Source organism: Myzus persicae, unplaced genomic scaffold (assembly GCF_001856785.1).
Source record: "Myzus persicae strain clone G006 unplaced genomic scaffold, MPER_G0061.0, whole genome shotgun sequence".
NCBI lineage: Eukaryota > Metazoa > Arthropoda > Insecta > Hemiptera > Aphididae > Myzus > Myzus persicae.
Window position 1 is genome coordinate 493,851 of NW_019102619.1, and position 20,834 is coordinate 514,684.

A 20,834-nucleotide genomic window follows, 5' to 3' on the forward strand; every position below is an offset into this window, starting at 1 on the left:
ATAAATTATATCTATTACGATTTAATGTTGTTAGTTAATTAATTTAAATACTATATTAAAATGTAAAGTGTTCACTTGTTAATAATTATATTTTGACCTTAAATTAAATTTAATTTTTAATCTTATTTATATAATATTATACAATTATATAAAGTAAATTATATAGTTATTAACTATAGCTGCCTTAAATTTTAGGACATTTAACGCCATGTGTAATTGATTTTAGCTTTAAATTTGGAAAGAAAATGTGGTTTGTTATAATGAAATTTAATTTAACTTAAAAATTAAAAAATTTTAAATAAAAAATAATTTAAAAATAATATCGGCAGAGTTAACGTTTAGCAATTCAAACGTTACACAAGTGGAATTTACATATTTTTACAGGCACAAAAAATGTAAAAGTGGAATTTATATTAACAAAAAAGGTATCGATGGAATTCACAATCGCCCATTTGTCTTTAAGTTGATATATAAATAATTAATAGCTGTTACATTCGATATTATTTACTTATTTATTTATTTAACAAACCCTTCCTGGTGTAAAATTGAGATTCTATCATTTTCAACCGACTGCAAACATTTATATGATTATTGAAAAATTTTTATTTTTATATTATAAAGAAAATTGTTTTAATCCAATTATACATTTTAGTGGTCAAACTCAATTAACAAAAGTAAAACGTAGTAAGTACCTACCTATTACTAACATTAATGTATGAGGCAATATTGTTATCAAATCAATACAAACCAATGTCCAATTAATTTTTCTGTAACTGAATTTTCACGAGTTCAACAAATGATGGTTTGTAGTGTGTGAATGCTTATTTATTGTTGTTGTATATTAGCTATCTAAACATTTAGTCGTGGTTAAAAATATAGGTACGGTACCTACATCAGAAAAATAGAATATATAAAAATACGATAAATTCAAAATATTGATAAAATATGATAACGTAAACTATAAAAATAAAAATAAAGTTTCATTTGAAATTTGAATACAAAATTTTGTTAAGTCCAACTTTGAACTTGAAATATACCTCGTTGTTTTTACCATAATATTATAATGTTAAAGTGTAATGTACCTACTAAAATATGACCTACGTAAGAAAAAACAATATTGTTATTTTAAGTTAAGTAAGTATGCCATAAATTATAATAATCAATAAAGTAACAAATTGTAAAAGGATAAAGCTAGGCATAACTATCCATATAAGTGTTCAACGATTATCAACCTTAAGAGGACGCCATACCCGCATGTGTTTTCTCTGCCTTACAAGAGCGTAACATATCAAATTTTACATAGTATTTTAAGTTGTACAAACAATTTACAATTTTTAAATACTCATAACTTTTTAAAATTTTAATATAATAAAAAAACCCATGAGAAGCCTTCCGTAATAATCTTACCTTTAATTTTAATAAGAGGTTAATTCGCTGTAATTGTTATGCTAACTGAGCTAAACGTGATCTGCTGAACTTAAAATTTGGTATGTTATACTCTTGTAAGACTGAAACAACACATGCGTCCTCTTAAGATATTATTTAATTAATACCGTTGTTAAAATTATTTTTTTTAATAGAATATAGAATATATGTGACAATGGTTAAACTTATAATAATGCATTAATAAATAATGGATATAGGCACAAATCAGAACCCATAAAAAATTATATTCTAGTGTATTTTTCTTAAATTTTAAATTGAAGTTTAATTCACCTATCAACGGTTTTAAATTGTTAATATAATAATATATAATATAATCGATTTTTGATTTAATAAAAACAAAAATAAACTTAGAAAAAAAATATAAAGAAAATCGCGACTCATTTTGATCAGAACAACATTGTTGAATAGAATTACCTACGCAATAAAAATAAATTTAAATTTATAAATATATACATCTTGTTTCTTTATTTTTGTGTAGGTAATGTTAGTACATGTATTATAATGTATAACTACTTATTATTATGCAGTTTTGCACTTAAAGACAAATAATAACGCAGTCCTATCCCTATGAACAATTAATATTCGTCAAAAACGTTAGATTTATTTTATTATAAAACCCATTTTAGAACATTTAACTTACTGGTGATTATCTTTAACTAAAATTTAACTAACATTTGACTTCCAATCTAGAATCTAGTGGTATATTTCTCGCCTGGTTAAAGTTTATCATGTATATTGTATATAGTGTGACTTGTGAGCCTATACTCGTTCTAAATAATCTGATGTATATGGTACTGATGTCGATATTATATGACGTATAATAAATGCGTATCTTCGATGTCCAAATTACAAAAAAAAAACCATACGGTCTAAGGAATATATTGACTGGGCATGTTAGGCACGATTTAAAATATCAAAATGTATTGCCTTTATTAAATAAAAGATTTCTGAAGGATCTATGGTTGTTTTAAAATTATTAGATGGAGGCCCAGTAAACTCCCCAATTTGAACTAGAACCGTTTACTATGTTGTGCTTTTAGAAATATATGATCTCATTTTGACACAGACTTATGTAGGTATTAAATATTAATACTCTAATTTTAAAATGAGGATAATTCATAATAACTCACGTAGGTAGTAGGTACTGAAAACGAACGCAAATTTTGAGTTAAATCTGTACGCGATGAGATTTCTTCAATATTTTTACGGTTGTCATTTACATCTAAGATGTAGTATACAGAGTAATTAACCAAGTACCAACTTTACTTGATATGTTAATGAGCAATTCCAGATCTTTATAAAGTCGTTGCTTACATGAAACCTAAGTAATATTTGGACTAAAATACCAAAAGGTAGTGAAGGAAAAACAAAAATAAAAATACCCAGCATATTCGCTATTAATCTAAAATATATATTATTGATAAATGTTATTATTTTAGAACAAAAGTGTCTCCCACATACCATAAAAATACACAAAATAATGTTTAAATTATTGATAAGTTAGAAATAAATGTCATGGTACTTTATTACATTTCTTATACATTTAAAACTACCCACTTAATAGGAACTCTAGGTTTATAAATGAATATTAACTTTATACACAATATTACTATGCTTGTATATTATTATATAAAAAGTACATTATATTTTTTATTTTTTATGAAGATATTTTAACGATGAATTTATTCGTAGAAAATGCTCTTATTTATTTTATATGTTTCTATAAACAATTTAATTACCTATGAAATTAATAATTTACTATATATTCACAGTTTTATAAATGTTTTTAGAATAAAAAAATGTTATTTTCGAATAATACGTTTTAAACCTATAATCAATACAATTAGGTATTTTATATTCTAAGCAAATTTGATGAGTCCAGAGTAAAAATATGGTATTAGGTGTGTAGACTGTACTTTTGTTTGGTATGTCAAATAACTAATTGACAAAAATATTTTCAGCATAAAATAAAGTTTAAATTTTGATATGATGAAATACCTTACCATAATGGATTTCAATGTGACGCTGAATTTAAATAATTTAACATTTTGGCATAAATATGTAATAATTTATTAAGTAAATCATTCCGTTCGAAAAAAAAGTTAAAAAAACAAACCATATTAATCATAGTTTACTCATTATTTATTATACCAATTTATGACCTACGATTCACAGCTAAGGAGTAAGCTACAATATAAAATGTTATGTTTAATTTACAGTTGCATATTGATTAACTATATTATAGGTATGATAGCCATAGGTAGTAGGTTCACACGTCAACAACTTATGTTCCGATTATTTTTTTCGAAATATGAATTATGCAAATATTATAACTGTATAGATGGTTTATTATTATTGTTGTTATTATTATTATTGTTATTATGTCTAACTCGACATATTTTTTTTTTTGTGATATTTAAATACCTACTTAATATTGTGGTGAAATATGTCGTAGAATTAAATGAAGTCACTAAAAGGTTATTGGTAGAGATAAACTCAGCTGGGCATGCAGGTTGTACTTTTGAATTCACCAATAATAATAATATTTTTAAAAATACAAATTATTTTTTAAAAAATATTGGCAACATATCAAATGTAAATAAATATCAAAAATATTTTCATATACTTTGCTAAATACTTCCTATAAATAGGTAACTATTTAAAACAGAATTAAAGTAACTAAACTTAGATAAATAAATATGTTCTCAAAATAAATCCTTAAAAACTAGTAAAATTTTCTACAATAAACCACCCCCAGAGTTGAAGATTGAAAAATGTTTAATGCTCCAAATGGTAACTTAATTGTATACTAATATATTTATTGCACAGCTCAAAATCTAAAATGTTTGCTGTGTTTCAAAAAAGTAAAGCCTAAAAAATCTTATGATAAAAACAGTAAAAATGGGTTTGTCATGATTTCAAATTATGTAAAAAAAATATCATCAAAAAATGATAAAATAAATAAACAAATTTCTTAAAAGAATCACTCTGTATAAACTTAGACGTTAAAATATCAATATATCACTATATAATATAATAAAGTTAAATATTTTTTAAGTGATAATGATAAAGAGCCAATATTGTATTACAATTTTTTTTACACATAGTCTATATTCTAAAACCTATCACCTATAAGGCTATATTATAATATGTATGTATTTCATACTATTAATTGCTTATTACATAAGTCTACAGACCATGGATATGAATATTTCAAATATTTTTATTTTTTTAATAAATGTTATTAAAAACACTAATACATCATTTTCTTGGTCAAATATAAAAATGTACCACTAAGTAAATCAAATTTGGTACATTTGGTTTTTGGTCTTCTATGTACACACAAATGTGATTGAATATGAATAACTATTGTATTAATGTATAAATAAATAGTTGTATAGAATGTATTGTACCTATACAACAGTCTTAATTAATTAACAGTCTTAGTTTTAACAGTCGATAATTAATAACTATAGGGGTATATTTATGTAAACAATATTGACTTTATAAAACGTTATGTAATGATGTTCTTGTAATTTTCTCTACATATTTAAATATTTTATTAAAAACATAACATACTATACCTAATATTGTATTAAATACATTTTAAAATATAAACTCAAAATTGATGGACATTATTACACCATTTTTAAGCGTAGTTTTTTTTACAACTTGATATCGAACCAACTGGATAAAAAAATGTACATTTTTTAGATTTTATGGATACATCAATACTACTTTATTATATTATTATTGCATGATAATGAACTTTTTAGGAGCCATTAAGATAGCTTGAATATTTAATACTTAACTTGCGGGTTGCACAATATAACGATACAGATATAATTTTAAATTTGGCATAAATGTAAAAAAATTAGTATGAATTTGTTTCGTAAAATAAAAATGAGTCGTGTTTATATAGTATGGTGTGATGGGTTGGCCAAAAAATATGTATAGACATTAGAAACCTATATTAATGTATAGTTATTTATCCGTCGTTATTGAAAATAATTTACTAAATTCACTTGTATGTTTAAATACATGTATGTGAATATTATCCATATTGTAAAGGTTTAACCGAGCAGGTTACTATACGAAATTTATTTTGTATTTTTATTGACAAAAACCATAATTTAAGTACCTAGGTATGTGGGAAGTTAGATATTTTCCAATTTTAAAAAAAGACAATTGTGCATATATAACATGTAAACGCACTTTGGAAACGTTTCAAAAAAAACCTTATAAATCATCATTTATAAATACGCCCATTGCTCATTTACCCATTTAATAGGTAGGTAGGTAGGTATTATAATGTATGTACGATGTTTTTTACTTTTTACCTAGTTATCTGAATTTTATAATCAAATTTTCAGTATCTGTTTGGTCGAGAAATTTTTTTTTTTATTATTTTATATAAAGTTTATTTTCTGTTATATGAACGATATTTATGTACCTATACGATATATTGACATTTGTATAATAATGTGGATGACCTTATGTATTCAGGTATATTATATTGTGATGTAGGTAGATATGTAATGGATTTTCAAGAACCTTCGCACTATACAACATATTGCAGCTATAACAATAAATTGTATAACTTTAAAGCTTTAAATTCTGTGTTTTCAGGATAGATACTAAAAAACAGTAAAATCAAAGACAATAATATCTGGAATAGGTTTTTTCTTGGCCACATTATAAAAACGTTCAAATAAGTTGAATATGGAAATAATAACAATACGCATCGAAAGGTCATACTTATACGAGCCAATATGGTTTAATATTCCTCACGTAATATTATATATTATGTATTAAAACAAATGTATATAATTTCTTCCGCCAATGACCAACACTACACATACACACACTCATAATATATATAAGCATGTGCATTAGTGTGAATATCTCGTATCTATTTGTATGCTTGTAAATATATATAAAATTATATACGTCACAAATGCCACAATATGTTAGAATACATAACATAAGTATAATCTTATGAAATTAATTGAATTATGTTAAAAGTATAATAACGACTTGTGAAAATTAAACCATTCGATAGGCAGTTCTTTCATAAGTCTCAGTTGTATGCCATCGAAACTACGCTTTAAACCTGTAATAGGTAAATCACAATATAAAATTAACTATAAAAATCATAATCCGTTTTTTATCCACGCGGGTATAATCATCTCTCTTTGTATCCACCACAATATTTATTTTTATTTTCATTATATTATTTTTATTTTTTATTCATAGAAATGACTGTTTTAGTTTTTGAAAAAATATAGTTAAATATATTATTCATCTTGTTACAACGGACTGATTCAGAAATAAGGCCATAGAACCCCGACATTCTATACAATTTTAAAATCATTAATTTTACTCAAACGTTTATAATATAGAAAATAACCTAGGAAAATGAAAATTATGCATCATAAAAGAATCTATTTTAAGTCTCAATCAAAATAATACATAATATTATATTCATTTGAATTGTTTAACAATTAATAGGTAGTACATATTATTTAGGTAGTACCTACACATACTAGTATACTACACATAGTTTTTCCATGAATCCTCAAAAGATGTGCCGTACAAAAATATAGGTAATAATTAATACTTGAAAAATTCATTAACCGATATGTGTTTTCTTCGAAAGTTCTTAGAACAAGATTTCTGTATGTTTATAATAATTTATAACGATTGACGACGCTAGGAAATAGTGTAATATTAATAACCTAATAAATTGCTCTAAACAATTATTGTTTCACACGTAGGTTTGCTGTATTATTATGAATGGTATATTATTGTAATATATATATATTTATATTATATTAGTAACATTGATTTTAATACCATCTAATTAATATAAAAACCAAGAGAAACCAATATCGCGAGGGCCGGGGGTCTTTTGTTATGCGCTTCAAGATATATACAAATTTTAATTCATAGAGCTAATAGTGTATATATTTGGTCCGTTCAATTCAACCGAAGTACAACTTTGAAAAAAATAGAAACATGACTACCATTGGTACACAAATGATTATTATAATATAACATAAACCATCAATAAATGAAAGATTTAGAATTATAATTAGGTAGGTACTATAGGTACCAACAATTGTTTGGTTCAACATAATGAGATCTGCCAAATATATAATGATCTACTCATTGGGTATTTATAACTAAATCAATTTTTGCTAATTCATAGACTTTAATAACCTCATATAAAAGTTTAAGCAAAATGAAAAAGGTAAATGTTTATACCACACAAATAGTAATATCATTTTTATTTTTGTAGATCACGTATTGAAGCGCAACCAGATTTACAATAATAAGTTATTATTGTTAATAATCAGAGCCCTCGCAATTACTAATCGTTTGTACTCGAATTCGAACAAATGTTAATATAATAAAATATTGGCTTACCGTATACGACGTGCCACGGGGTTGATATAAAGCGGACAGAACGATAGGAGTTGCTGCTGCTGCTGCGGCAGCGGGTCGATAATATAAGACGAATGACGCGTACCAGTGGCAAGTGATGTGTATGAGTGGCAAGTTCAAAGTGCCGGGAGACTTGCACGCGAATTCGTCGGATTAACCGGTTTCGTCGAAAGCCCGGTATAAACTGCCACCGGTTTGTCCGTCCATCAGCCTCGACAATGACAAACGCGTTGTATCGCGCGCGCGGTTCGCAGTGAGTAATACACACTTGCACACACACACATACACACATGCATACATGTATAAGCATATAATACGCACACGTACACCACGCCTTCACCTCGCCACAAAGCGCCGCCGCAACAGGTGATGAGCACTATCACGGGACACCTCTCGAGACAGTTATCATCGAATGGTATTTTATTTTCGAGTACCTATATGCCTCGAGTATTAAATAATAATATTGTGTAGGTTAAGGTATTTATAGGCTTTAAGTCGTGTGCGGTTTAGGTCCACAACAGGGAACCGCGGGGAAAAAATAACGCGAATCGAGACGAAATCAAAATCTTAGAACTTTACGAAAACTTGACCAAAAACTTGACCCGCCCAATGACGTATAATTTCGGTGTTTACTATTATTTTAAAGTACCTACTCACGGCAAAGCAATGTGATCTATCCGACAATCATAAATACGATCAATTTAACTATATCCAAAAGCCATTCGTTAAGTTGTAATCGTTTACAATAATCAGTGGTTTCACGAACATACTTTTTTGGAGACAGTTGCCCCAAACAATTTTGGATGGGCGGGTAATTACTTATTTTGTAAAAATATTTTTATATTTCATTATCATTATTGAATGATTATTATGTTGGTAGGTATATTTTACTGACTTACTCTAGGATTCAGCTAATTTAATATGTAACAAAACGTGCTGTATTGTTGTATGCCAGGGGAACTGGAAAGATAATATTTTATTCTATGCGTAGGTAGGGTATTTATACTATTGAAAGTTAAAAGTTAAGTAATAAAACAACAAAAAATAATATAATAAACTGTTACATGAATGTTATAGTTGATATTATAAAATAATATCTGTATTTATTTTATAATAAAAAAATGAATCATACATAGGCAGGTTTTTATTGTATGTAGAATGTATGTATGCGTCTATGGGTCGGTGGGTGGGGAAGTAGTTTAAATGTTTGCCCTTACGGATAAAATATTCGTGACACTACTGATGGTAATTGGTAATATACATATAATAATAATATTATTATAATATAGGACATTACATATTATTAAACAAATGAAATTACCTAATAAAACCAACTGAATTTTTTCCCATTACACATCCCCAAAAAATGTTATTCCCAATAAAAGTTGAAAACTTAAACACAAGTACACAACCTATTAACTTAAAATTTTCATCTAGCGTATAAAATTAAAAATATGTGGATTTTTTCTTCTAGTTGTTCTTCATTCGTATACCTAATATTAAAGAGTTCGATTTTAATGCTTAGTGAAAATTAAAAATCGTATATAGCTTACTTATGAGAGAATACAAATAAGTTTTTATATTTTTTATGAATCATATATAAATCATTTACAAATCAGAAAGAATCAAACTTCAAGGAAATTAAAAATACTTTTCGTACACTCGCAGAGTGAAAAAATTCTAAGCCCACTGCAGGATTCGAGTTTATACTATCGACAACGAATACGACCACGTATTTAATTATATTTCCCTACCGAACAAAGGGTAATATTTTGATAATACCCTGTAATGAAAACGTAATTGCGACATGGCATACAGAGCTAAACATATGACAACTATAAATGTAACTATAACTGTTTATCATTTTCGTAATATAATATTTAGGTGAATTAATATTTTTTTTTTTTAAAACAAAGAATCCGTCCCACACCAAAAATCACTTACTTGCAGTTTTCTGTAATACTCTGGCTTGTGTAGAACTTTAGTCTCAGACACGCTGCACAGTTGATTTTATTTCTTCTTCTTGCTATTTCCTCCCATCACAAAATATGAAGACGATGTCGGTGATCACGAAATTTCCGTTTTGAAAAGTTTATATCGTGGCTCGCAGACGAGTGTAAAAGATATCGATTCGACAAAAATAAATCTACTACTAAATGTTATGGTTGCAGTTGATTTTATAATTTATCGCATACAAAATTGAACGATCAATCTCTACCTCGGTCGTACTGTAGGTTGTAAGTGTAGAGTGTACCAATATATTGACATTTAGTACAGTGGCATTGACCGCAGCTGTGTGCCAGGGGGCGAGCGAAAATGCTATAAACACGTCCCCGAGTCGACTGCAACCGTGATAGATGATAGTGATATTAGGTCTTGATATAAATTGTGATCGAACAATAATGAGGATAACACTGTAGTCGGAAACACTGAAGCGATTTGAAATATGACAGTGATTAAATTATTATGATTTTCGTAACTCGTAGGTTAGTGGTAACGCGTATAGTGCTCGGAAAAGCAAGCGTGGTGTCACATACGACTTGCGGACCTTACCGGAACTCACACGGAACAGAACCTGGGTATGAGTATATTGTACGCGCCAACGATATGTCACACAAACGGTACTCGATTGCTGTATACACTGTACCTATAGCTCGATCCCACATTTATTTTCGGAATGCCGTGGCTAAACTTAGCCGAGGATTTTTGGCCCGTGACGTGTTTCAAAACGCAATTATTCCCACCGCGGCAGTCTGCGACGCAGTTTATGTTTTTTATTTAGCCCACCCGTTCGGTCGTGATATTGTTATTATTATTACTATACAGAGTGATTTTTCAAATGTAAACATTCATTTTCTAAAAAGATATTAACGGTTTTGGAAGTATTTTTTCTATTTAATTTGAAGTCATTATGAAACAACATAAACTAGGCAACAAGATTATATAAATAAAAAATAGTTCCATAAACTTCATTGCTTTTTGAGAAAATAAATGTTTACCTTTAAAAAACATCCTGTATATTGTATAAATATACATTATTTGTAATCTATAAGTATACATAAATCGAACTTGTTCAGACTGACTGACTGATAAACATTGAGCCTAAACTATGATAACTAGGAACTTTGCATTTGTACAGTATCTTTCTAGTTCCTTCCACTATGAGGAAACCAGAAAGAATTTTCCAAAATGTGCATTTTAAAGAGATTATATACAAGGATATTAAAATTCTCGTTGAAAACCGAAAATGTTTTCTTGTTTATGAAAGGTTGCCATTGGTTACAGATTATAATAGTAACTATAGAAATTAGTATATTTTTATATATACTCGTAAAAATGGTTTTTACTGGTTGCATGAAATGTATTGTTATTATGATTTGATGATAGTTTTAACCTGTGTTGGATATTAAATTTGGGTGTTCAAAAACACCTTTTTTGTTTTTCCGACAGATTTTGAATACGATTTTTGTTGTCGTGGTTACTTAATAACTGAAAAAATGTATGATGCATTAACAATTTTACATTTAAAGATACTTCATAACTTATTATAATAAGTATTTTAAAATTATACACATGCACAATTTTTTTTAAAAGCATTTGAAGTTCAAATTTTTTCAAATTCACAAAAATTTCTAAATAATTTTGTTATTAAGATCTTATATACATGTATATACGAGGTTTCTCTCAAGTAGTTCATGCTGTAACCCAAAAAAATAAAATGTTTATTTATAAACAGTATTTTACAGATATTTTTTTTAGTTTAAATTTGGATGAAAATATGAAATTAGATATTTAAACGAAGAATATTAGTGATTAGTACTTAAAACTTTTAAATTTTAATATATTATATTTTATAGGAACACATAATGATATTTTCAAATGCAATCTTTTCTGTAATAAAAAACTTGAATAGCAGTAAAATCATAAAATAAACATAGAAATATATGCGTATATATCGTCTTCGCTTAAAATCGTTTTTCGTAAGTAAATGGTTTTACCTATAGTATTTTGACTTAGATTTTCCAAAATTACACACCTTATATGGGAATTCAATAAATTCTAAAAAAAATTTTGAAGTCACATACACTGTTCATTATTCCTACAAGGAACCTGTAAATAACATTATTATAGGTGACTAATGTGCATCTTACCTTTACTAGCTTCCTGGCGCATATCTAATCATAATCTTCGGGAAACAGGAGACGCATTTTGTCGAGTCGGAGGTGATATGGAGGCATGTTCAAGACTCTTTTCACCGAAATTTCGTCGTGGATGCTGCTCATAATAGTAAAATATTTACCCACTCGCGGCCGGTGACGTGAAGTCGGTCAGAAGTTTGTGTTACTATACGAAACTATACAGTAATGTAAATTGCAGTACGCATGTACTCATAAACAACGAAATTCAAATTTGGTATTTATTCATACTTTAACGAACGCTATATATCTAATGCAATTTTTTTGTTCTAACTCATATAGTTAAGTGTTCTAAAAACGATGTTGAAGTTAAAAATTGGCCTCAGTCTCGAAATTATGACATTTGGAAGTTTATAATTATTTACATCACGTCTATAGTCGATGCGTGCCGCGTGCAGATAAGTAATAACACCGTCAATAGTATAAAACCGGATTCACATTCACATTTTGGTGTTAATGTAACAACTCTAATGCACAAGTACAACCGATTTTATTTTACAATGTACTTATCACATTTGGTTAAGATCGAACGTTGTTGATAAATGTTAATTTATCTATTCACATGCTGACGAACATCAAAGGATGTTTAGGTTTGGTTGATGTCCTACTATAGTAGTGTGTACGTTATGCGACCACAAAAACTCGATAACTCACTGCGTCAAATAGATGGTATTAATGAATATAAAAATGTATTATTTTTTAACAAATAATATGTGTGTGTGTGGTGTTTTGTTTAAAATAATCCACATTTAATGTATAATATATTATTTATTATAGTAAACTAATTATATAATATAAAATATGATTCGGGATCATAACTTACATTGAGTTAAATGATACAAAATGATAAATCCCTAAAATAGTGGGGATTGACTTACGATACCCAAAAGTCTCTTTTTATATTATAATTTCGAGTGAAAGCGAAAAAAAACGTTTAAGTTTATGTTGCCGCTTTCCATTTTATGTATTGAATATTTATGTGTTTGAATTATGTAAGTATTTATGGAAAATATTAAGTATTGCCTTTTGAAGTATGAACTTACTAGTCATTACTTACCTTTTGCCGTTATTACAGTCTTGCCAAGTCTTGCCACCAGTTTATCACGTTTTCTTGACTAACTAATCAAAAGTTATCTAATTTCATTGCTCCCTCAGCAACATCTGCCTTCTCTGTCAAAAACCCCAGGTCAAATTAAATCTACACTCGCTTCAACCTATCGGCTATCACCCAGATCCAGAATTATAATCTTCTAATGTCCTAACATTCGAAATATACTCTCCACCCAACGAAAAAATATATATTCCTCATAATATAATCATTATAATGATCATCATAATGATCACTATATCGTCATTACCAAATACAAGCTATAGCTGCTATATATATTATGTATATACCTACAATTTAATTTTGATTTTGTATGGGTATTAAGATTTATAAATTTTTTCCTTTTACAATTTTATATCTTGTAAATTAAAATATTTTCATTGTCAAAACAATCAATGTTTTTGATGAATAATTTTGAAAAAAGTACTTATGAATTTTATTTTCAGACGATGTTAAGTTACTGAAATGATAAAAAAGTGGATGTTAGTTAAGAAATATCACTTTGTGTATCACTTAAAAAAACGCTCGATGACTTTTTTGTGTAACTACTAATTGAGTTGTTAAATCACAAATTACTAAGTACCTATAATATAGAAATACATCAAAATCATTACTTAAAACAACGCGTCATGTAGAAAGATTGATTTTTAAATATTTTGGACTATATATTTTATACGAAAATATAATGAAGTACCTATATAGTTGAACATGATTAGAAAACCTAAATGGTAATAAGGAAAATGAAATTTTTGAAAAATAATCAAATAAATAGAAATGAGACAAAATGTTAAAAAAAGGACCCTTATATTTTACCCTTTACCGCTGACCGACCTTGACAATCGTGCTGACAAATCTTTACAACTGTAGTTCGAATCCATAATATGGTATAGTTTACCTATGTCTCATTATATATTAATATTATATTCATATGATGTTTAAAGGTCGCAATATATGTACCTACGCAATACACGCTCAGGCCTTTAATGACAAGTTTTATGGCATATTCGTAAATATTTTTAACGCCCGATTGTTATGTGTAAAATACATGATGTACCTTTAATATTAATGCTGTATGCTTATATGTGTAAAATATTACATTTTCGTCGTAAAGATTTCACGAGAGATAGTAGTAGGTTTCAGCAAAATATTAACGACCCGAAGATTCTTTATTTCTACCGCACTATTATAGTAAATAATATAATAAATAAATACTGCTTTCAATATAGGGACGCAATACCAGTGTCGAGTCGTCTATAGCCCGAGGTGAACATTTTGGTTCTTCTTAGAAATTTGGTATACAGTTTGTGGTATGTGGTATGTCACATTAAATTATAAAAGTGTTGTCCGATCAAGAATTAAGAAATAATTAAAAGTAATTGCAGGATTCAGGAAAGGTTCTGACATTAGGTGAGGTTAGGAGGTTCTAAAAAACCTTGTTCTTGAACAAATTCTTTATTGGAGGAAAAAATGGTGGTGATTATGCCTGGGTGAATCACCCTGTATAATATAATGCCCTATAATTTTTTGTTATTCTGTAGATCGTTGTATTAATTGTGTTTCTTTTATGGTTGACTGTATATCTATTTCACTTGTCGTATATAATATACTACGCAATTGTCGAGTTGGTTTGATTAACACTCAAGACTCAAAACGTTAATTTTTCGGGAGACCTACCTTTATTATTTTCTGTCGGATCACGAACAACGACTAAAATTTATTTTGACAATCGTATGTTTCCGCGTTTGGTTATGATAAACAATAATTGCGACACTCCGCAGACAAGAGGTCTGTAGTCTATTATGACAATTTCCACGATTATGTTATACAATGTATATACATATAATTAACTTCGAACATCTTTTATTCAGAATACGTTGTCTACTATTATCACAGATTAAATAATAAGTTTTGTTTAATCTGTGCTGTTATACTACACTACCTCAGAAAACACATATTTTACATTATTATTTGTATTGGTTGAGCAATGATTATTACCGTTAAACATGTGTATGTAATATATGCATGTATATATTGCGATATTATTAAATATTATATTATATAGTGTAAACTGACAGTTTAAGTTTATCTTACTATATTAATATATTATTATAACCCAAGACTTATGAATACATTTTAATAAATATTAGTGTGGGAAACGGCTTTAAATACACCACATGCTATCATCGGTAAGAACGTCAAGTTTCACGAAACGTGTGTTGTTATAGTATATAATATATATGTTGCTTGTTGGAAAGGGATGAGATAATATATTTAAAATTATGGTAACTTACATAGTTATTGTATCTGAACGAAGACGGCAGAGGCGTCGTAAACGATTTTCAGTCCGTGGGAGCAGACTGTTTTATTAACTGAAAATAAAAATCATTAATACAACAAAATAACACACTTGTAGTAGGTATATTTAAAATATGTGTGTGTACACGATATTTATTGTGTTTTTGTGCAAGTATAATATTGTAAAATGTCAAATGTTTTTATATTAATAAATAAACACTAAGCTGTATAATGTACGATTATGTTATATATCGATTGTTAACATATATAATGAATAATATTCATGACCACGCATTTTTATTATCGTGGTAACTGGTATGACATATTACATGTGAAATTAAAGACAAATATTTTGAATGAATGAGTACAATAATACAATTTTTGATTCATTATTTGTTAAACTATGCGAGGGTGATAGCCCTGTTTTATTATTTTGGAGAAGATTGTTATTATGAACACTGTAGAATGCTTTCGACGCCCCTAAAAGTCACTATCAGAATCGATAAATCGAAACACAATTCAATAACTTAACGACTCACTATTATACGACTATTGTATACAATTCTAGGTTCCTAGCCTAACCTAACCTAATGTCACCACGCTTGACCAGTTGCTTAACTACCAGTTTCAACTTATTATACAGTAAATGCGGTTATAGCACAATGAATTCGGTACCTATAGCTGAGCAAATAGATAAATGTTATACGATCAATCATTTATCAATAATTATCAGTACAAACTTTTTGCGTATTAGTTTGCGCAATCGTTTTACGAATAATATATTTATATACGATAAGCTTTTTTTATACTTCTTCAAACTGTATTAATATGTTAAGTATAATTAACGCATGTGATTTAAGTCTTATAATTGTTATTGGAAGAAAAGTATACTTTTTAAATTTATTTATTTCAATGTACGGACATGATTCCTATTTCATAATTTTACAACGTGTGCAGAAAGTACAATCAATATTACTTAGTGCACTGAACGACAAACATAATATTACAGTATAAATAGGTATAACTATTTACTGTTGATAATAAAATTATTATAATGAGATAAACTAAAAATATTATTAAAATTATCTACAACCATTAGCCCTATTGCTCGTGGTAATTAATAAAACTTAATGTAATTTAAATTTAAATGTAATACAAAAAATGGTTGTAAACACTGAGGCAATCGTCTCATCCGTCGTCGAAAAGTTGTATTCAGACATCCGTACAATACAGTATATATATATATACCTAGCTGCACTGATTATATGAAAAAAAATTACTATATTAAATTCGATTGCACAATTTCAAAACAATTTTTATAAAATGTTACGTACTCGTTATTTATGTTTCCTTATATGTGCAGTGTGCACGGTATGTATATTATTAGTCACTAGCACAAGTATAGATTGTATTTACTACGGGATGATTATTTTATAACAGCAATAAACACTCATATTATTTCGAAAAGCGTTAAATGTCAGCTTTTAATTTTCAGATGGCCACCTACCCAAGCACCTGACATAAATGTTTTAATTTAATATTTCCATATACGTAATCTACAACACGAGACTTTTTCGAAAACTGTTGACACATGAATAATACAAATATTAAACATTGAACGAATAGTTCTTTTTTAGTAATCATTTCAAGTTTATAGATAAGCTGAGTGGTGTACCACACATTTCACGAGGTACCCCTTGCCACTTCACTCTTCTAATCTAAACTTGAAATTCTCGTTTATCAAAAGCTATATTTAATTTATAAATCATAATTTTTTTTAAATATTCAGAAATACGACACATTTCGATTTTTGTTTAAAAATCAAAAATTGATACCATAATAAAAAAATTAATAACAATATTAAATTTGGAATTGCACAGGTTTTAGATTTTTCAAATGAAAAAAAAAATCGATATATTTGAATTATTAAATATTTTCTGTTAAAATAATCCCTCTGTAAACTCGATCTTAATGATCTTATAATTCATAAGATATTCAAAAGTACCTTACGTAAGATTTTTCTTTTTTTTAAATTAAAAATGTTTTTAGGTAAGTATAGAATAAATATTATTATTTAACAAATGTCTCTCAGCAGCAATTAACAATATTAGGTATACATGTATTATCATTTCATATTTAAAGAACACACTATATCCAGTTTAATCTGAGAACAAAAGTCACAAATTTAGTCGAAATATATCAACAACAATGTATAAAAAGTTGGAAACCTTAAGCTATAGATCTTCTTTATTTTAATTATTATTTAATTTAACATAATTCATACGTTATTATCTATGTAAAATTATTGTAATTAATATGATTATAATAATATATTTTAATTTCAAGTGAATCACAAAGATATCCTCCTTAGTTATAACTTATAAGCTAATTTGCATTACAGGCTCTTTAAGTAAATATTTATGAAAATACTACCGTTATATTGACATTTTTTCATTAGAATTGCAACACAATATTATTATTCATCGTTATTGTGAAACTTATGTTAGTTAAACATTCGTTTTATTTTAGACATAGGACTATTTCAACAAGAAAATATTATACTGCAGAACATGAACTGTTGAGTACCTATACCTAAACCTTATTCCGTTGTAATATATTGCATCATTCCACATATTTTGTATCTGCTTCGACAGTTAGATCTTAGACCTAATATTATAAAATATAATTTTTTAATTTTGTTATAGACATATTATTGGAAAGTTTGTAATCTATTTAAAATCTACAACATTATTCTACTACATTATTGTTTGTTGTATATTAAGAAAGTGAAATATCATTTCGTACGTTAAGTTTCGTATTGTTATTGTCTACATGAAAACTTCCATTATACAAGTACATATGGAATAAATATTTATAAAGAATTCTATGTCATTGTACATTTTAATATTTTTTACTGCTGTGAGTATATTATATAATATATAGTTCAACTATATTATTATTTGTATTATTTGCTTACTTTTTGTAACCTAACCTCACTATAGCAGTTATTACACCGATTAAAAATTTCAATGTGTTATTTCAAAAACGTGTTAAAATAATAATTACCGAATAGCAAATTGTCTACATTTTAAAACGCGCAATCAAATTATCGGCTATTCTATTACAGGCTTAATAAATTGTCAAAGAGATTTAAATTAACACTAAAAGTATAATTATGATTTTGATTTGTAAAACAGTGAAACATGATTTGATGTTATACAATTTGAAACTTTATAATCTTGATGTTAAATGATTTATAAAGCATAATTTAGAACTAATTGGAGCGTATTAAATATTAATATTTGTTCATAATATAATCACATTATGTTCTATATAAATATTTTTAACATCGTTTTCAATTTATAAGCCTTATACTATTATAATAAGTTTTGTAACTATACAATCGAGCATTTGAATACTAATAGGTGATATATCGTAAAACAATACAACGTAAAATATATGTATATGCTTCCAAGGGCAACGTTGTTGTTGAATAGTAACGTTTCATTATGAATTTAATTTAATGAACTACGATATTATTATATATTTTTTTGACTATTAGCCAAAAACATTTTTGACAATCGTATTTAATTAATTCGACATTTCAAATTAACATGACAAAAATATCACTTACATTATTACATATTATGTGTTATATTTACGGAGTTTAATTACATTTTATTGTAATTTGATGGAAATTGGTTTGTGATGTTTCTTCCTTGATTTTATTTTTCAAACTTGAGGAGAACCTCTATTCTCAAAAGGATATACCTATTGTCCTATTTGCATATTATGTACTATTAACGGTTTGCTGCGAGTTAATAGGATCCATAATATGTTGTCTCTGTCGTACATTTCAGATTTGAGTTCGGTATAACCAATTTTGTGTGAAATTTTGATTTAATGAAATTAACCTGTACAATTTAAAGGGAAGAGGATTTGCTGTGTTAGTATTTTGGTTTTCTACAATATTTAAATTTTCGAACAAATGCTGAATATGTTACTTTTTAAAATATAAAAATGCTAGTTTTTGCTTAAAAACTGAAATACCTATAGTGAAAACCCAAAGCACAAAAAAAATGATGACAATATTATAGTTTAGATTTTCAAATTCAAACAATTAGAAAAAACCAATACCTATTAGCCATAGCTCTTACTTTTAAGTTAGGTTAGGTCAATTAACTCTAATATTGGATATATATAAAATACATAAAATTGATTCTACTGAACGCAATCCATGTTGTTCTATTGTGAGACAGACACAACACGAGGGTGTGGAGTACTCTAAAAAGCACTAATACAATATACAGGACGATTCACCAAACACGGTCGAAGCTTTTTTCCTTTAATAATGCAATTAGGTACTAAAAATCTGATTTTTTTGATTTTTAAATATACTAAAAGATTATTTAAACACTAATTAACAGTAAAGAGGGGGGTTTTAATTTGAAAAACACACGTTTGTACAGCCACAAATCACAATTCACTCTTTAAGTGGTACAAAAAAAATTCAAGAATTTGAAAAAATTAACTTTGAGCGTATATTTAAAAAAATATAAAAATCAGAATTTAAATAAATTCGTTATTCAAGGAAAAAATAGGGTTGATGAAATAAGTTCTGCGAATTTTTAGATCAACCCACAAGAAAATGAGCAGTCATAATTTATCACCTTTATTTTATGTAATACGGTAATACATGTATATACATTTTAAATGTATAATATATTGTTATAATAAATAGTTAATGTATTATTTTTATTCTTTAACTTTTTCTCATATCCATTTTGTAAATAAATTACAATTTAGAAAGTGTGTAAACATATAATATACCTATAAATAAAATAATAATTTATTTAAATTTGATGAAAATTAACCTAGGTATATGATCATATTTACCTTTTTGGTAAAGCTAGTTTATTTTTTATTGCAATAATAATGTTTAATACAAAATATTATGTTGTTGTTGTGTATAAATTGTGTAAAACTTTAAAATCCAATAATAATAATAATAATATATTACATACTTGTAAAAGTATCTTTAAGGTTGTTTAAATTATTTTGAAGATTATTTATGTAATATTATAGCCTTCTATTTTTTTATTAACATATCAATAAAAAAAATAAAAACAATAAGTCTAAAAATTACTATTTTTATTTTAAGATGGTGAATTAGCAATAATAATTGTAATTTTAGTCGAAAATTTTTTGAAAATTGTTTTTATCACTCCTTGAAAAATGTATCCTACAAAAATATTTATAAAAACAGAATTCTCAGCGAAAAATTATTATAAACCAGTATCTCTGTGTGTTTCTTGATGTGTAAACCTATCTATTCTATATTG

The 20,834-nt window shown here is 26.9% G+C and overlaps 1 protein-coding gene and 1 long non-coding RNA gene across 3 annotated transcripts in view; both read right to left on the reverse strand.

Moving 5' to 3' along the window:
• Positions 1 to 9,856, reverse strand: part of LOC111032699 (facilitated trehalose transporter Tret1-like) — a 50,683-nt gene extending 40,827 nt beyond the window's left edge. Inside the window, exon 1 of one of the 2 annotated variants that reach the window (XM_022313137.1) lies at positions 9,838 to 9,856. The gene's annotated coding sequence lies outside the window, so the exon portion shown is untranslated. Of the gene's footprint in view, positions 1 to 7,875; positions 8,089 to 9,837 lie in introns of those variants that run through there. The other variant, XM_022313135.1, reaches the window with a different exon arrangement.
• A 3,022-nt stretch (positions 9,857 to 12,878) lies between these two features.
• Positions 12,879 to 20,834, reverse strand: part of LOC111032700 — a 42,935-nt gene continuing 34,979 nt past the window's right edge. Inside the window, exons 2-3 of the long non-coding RNA XR_002604331.1 lie at positions 15,489 to 15,566; positions 12,879 to 13,259 (exon numbers count right to left, since the gene is read on the reverse strand). This is a non-coding gene — a long non-coding RNA (uncharacterized LOC111032700). The remainder of the gene's footprint in view (positions 13,260 to 15,488; positions 15,567 to 20,834) is intronic.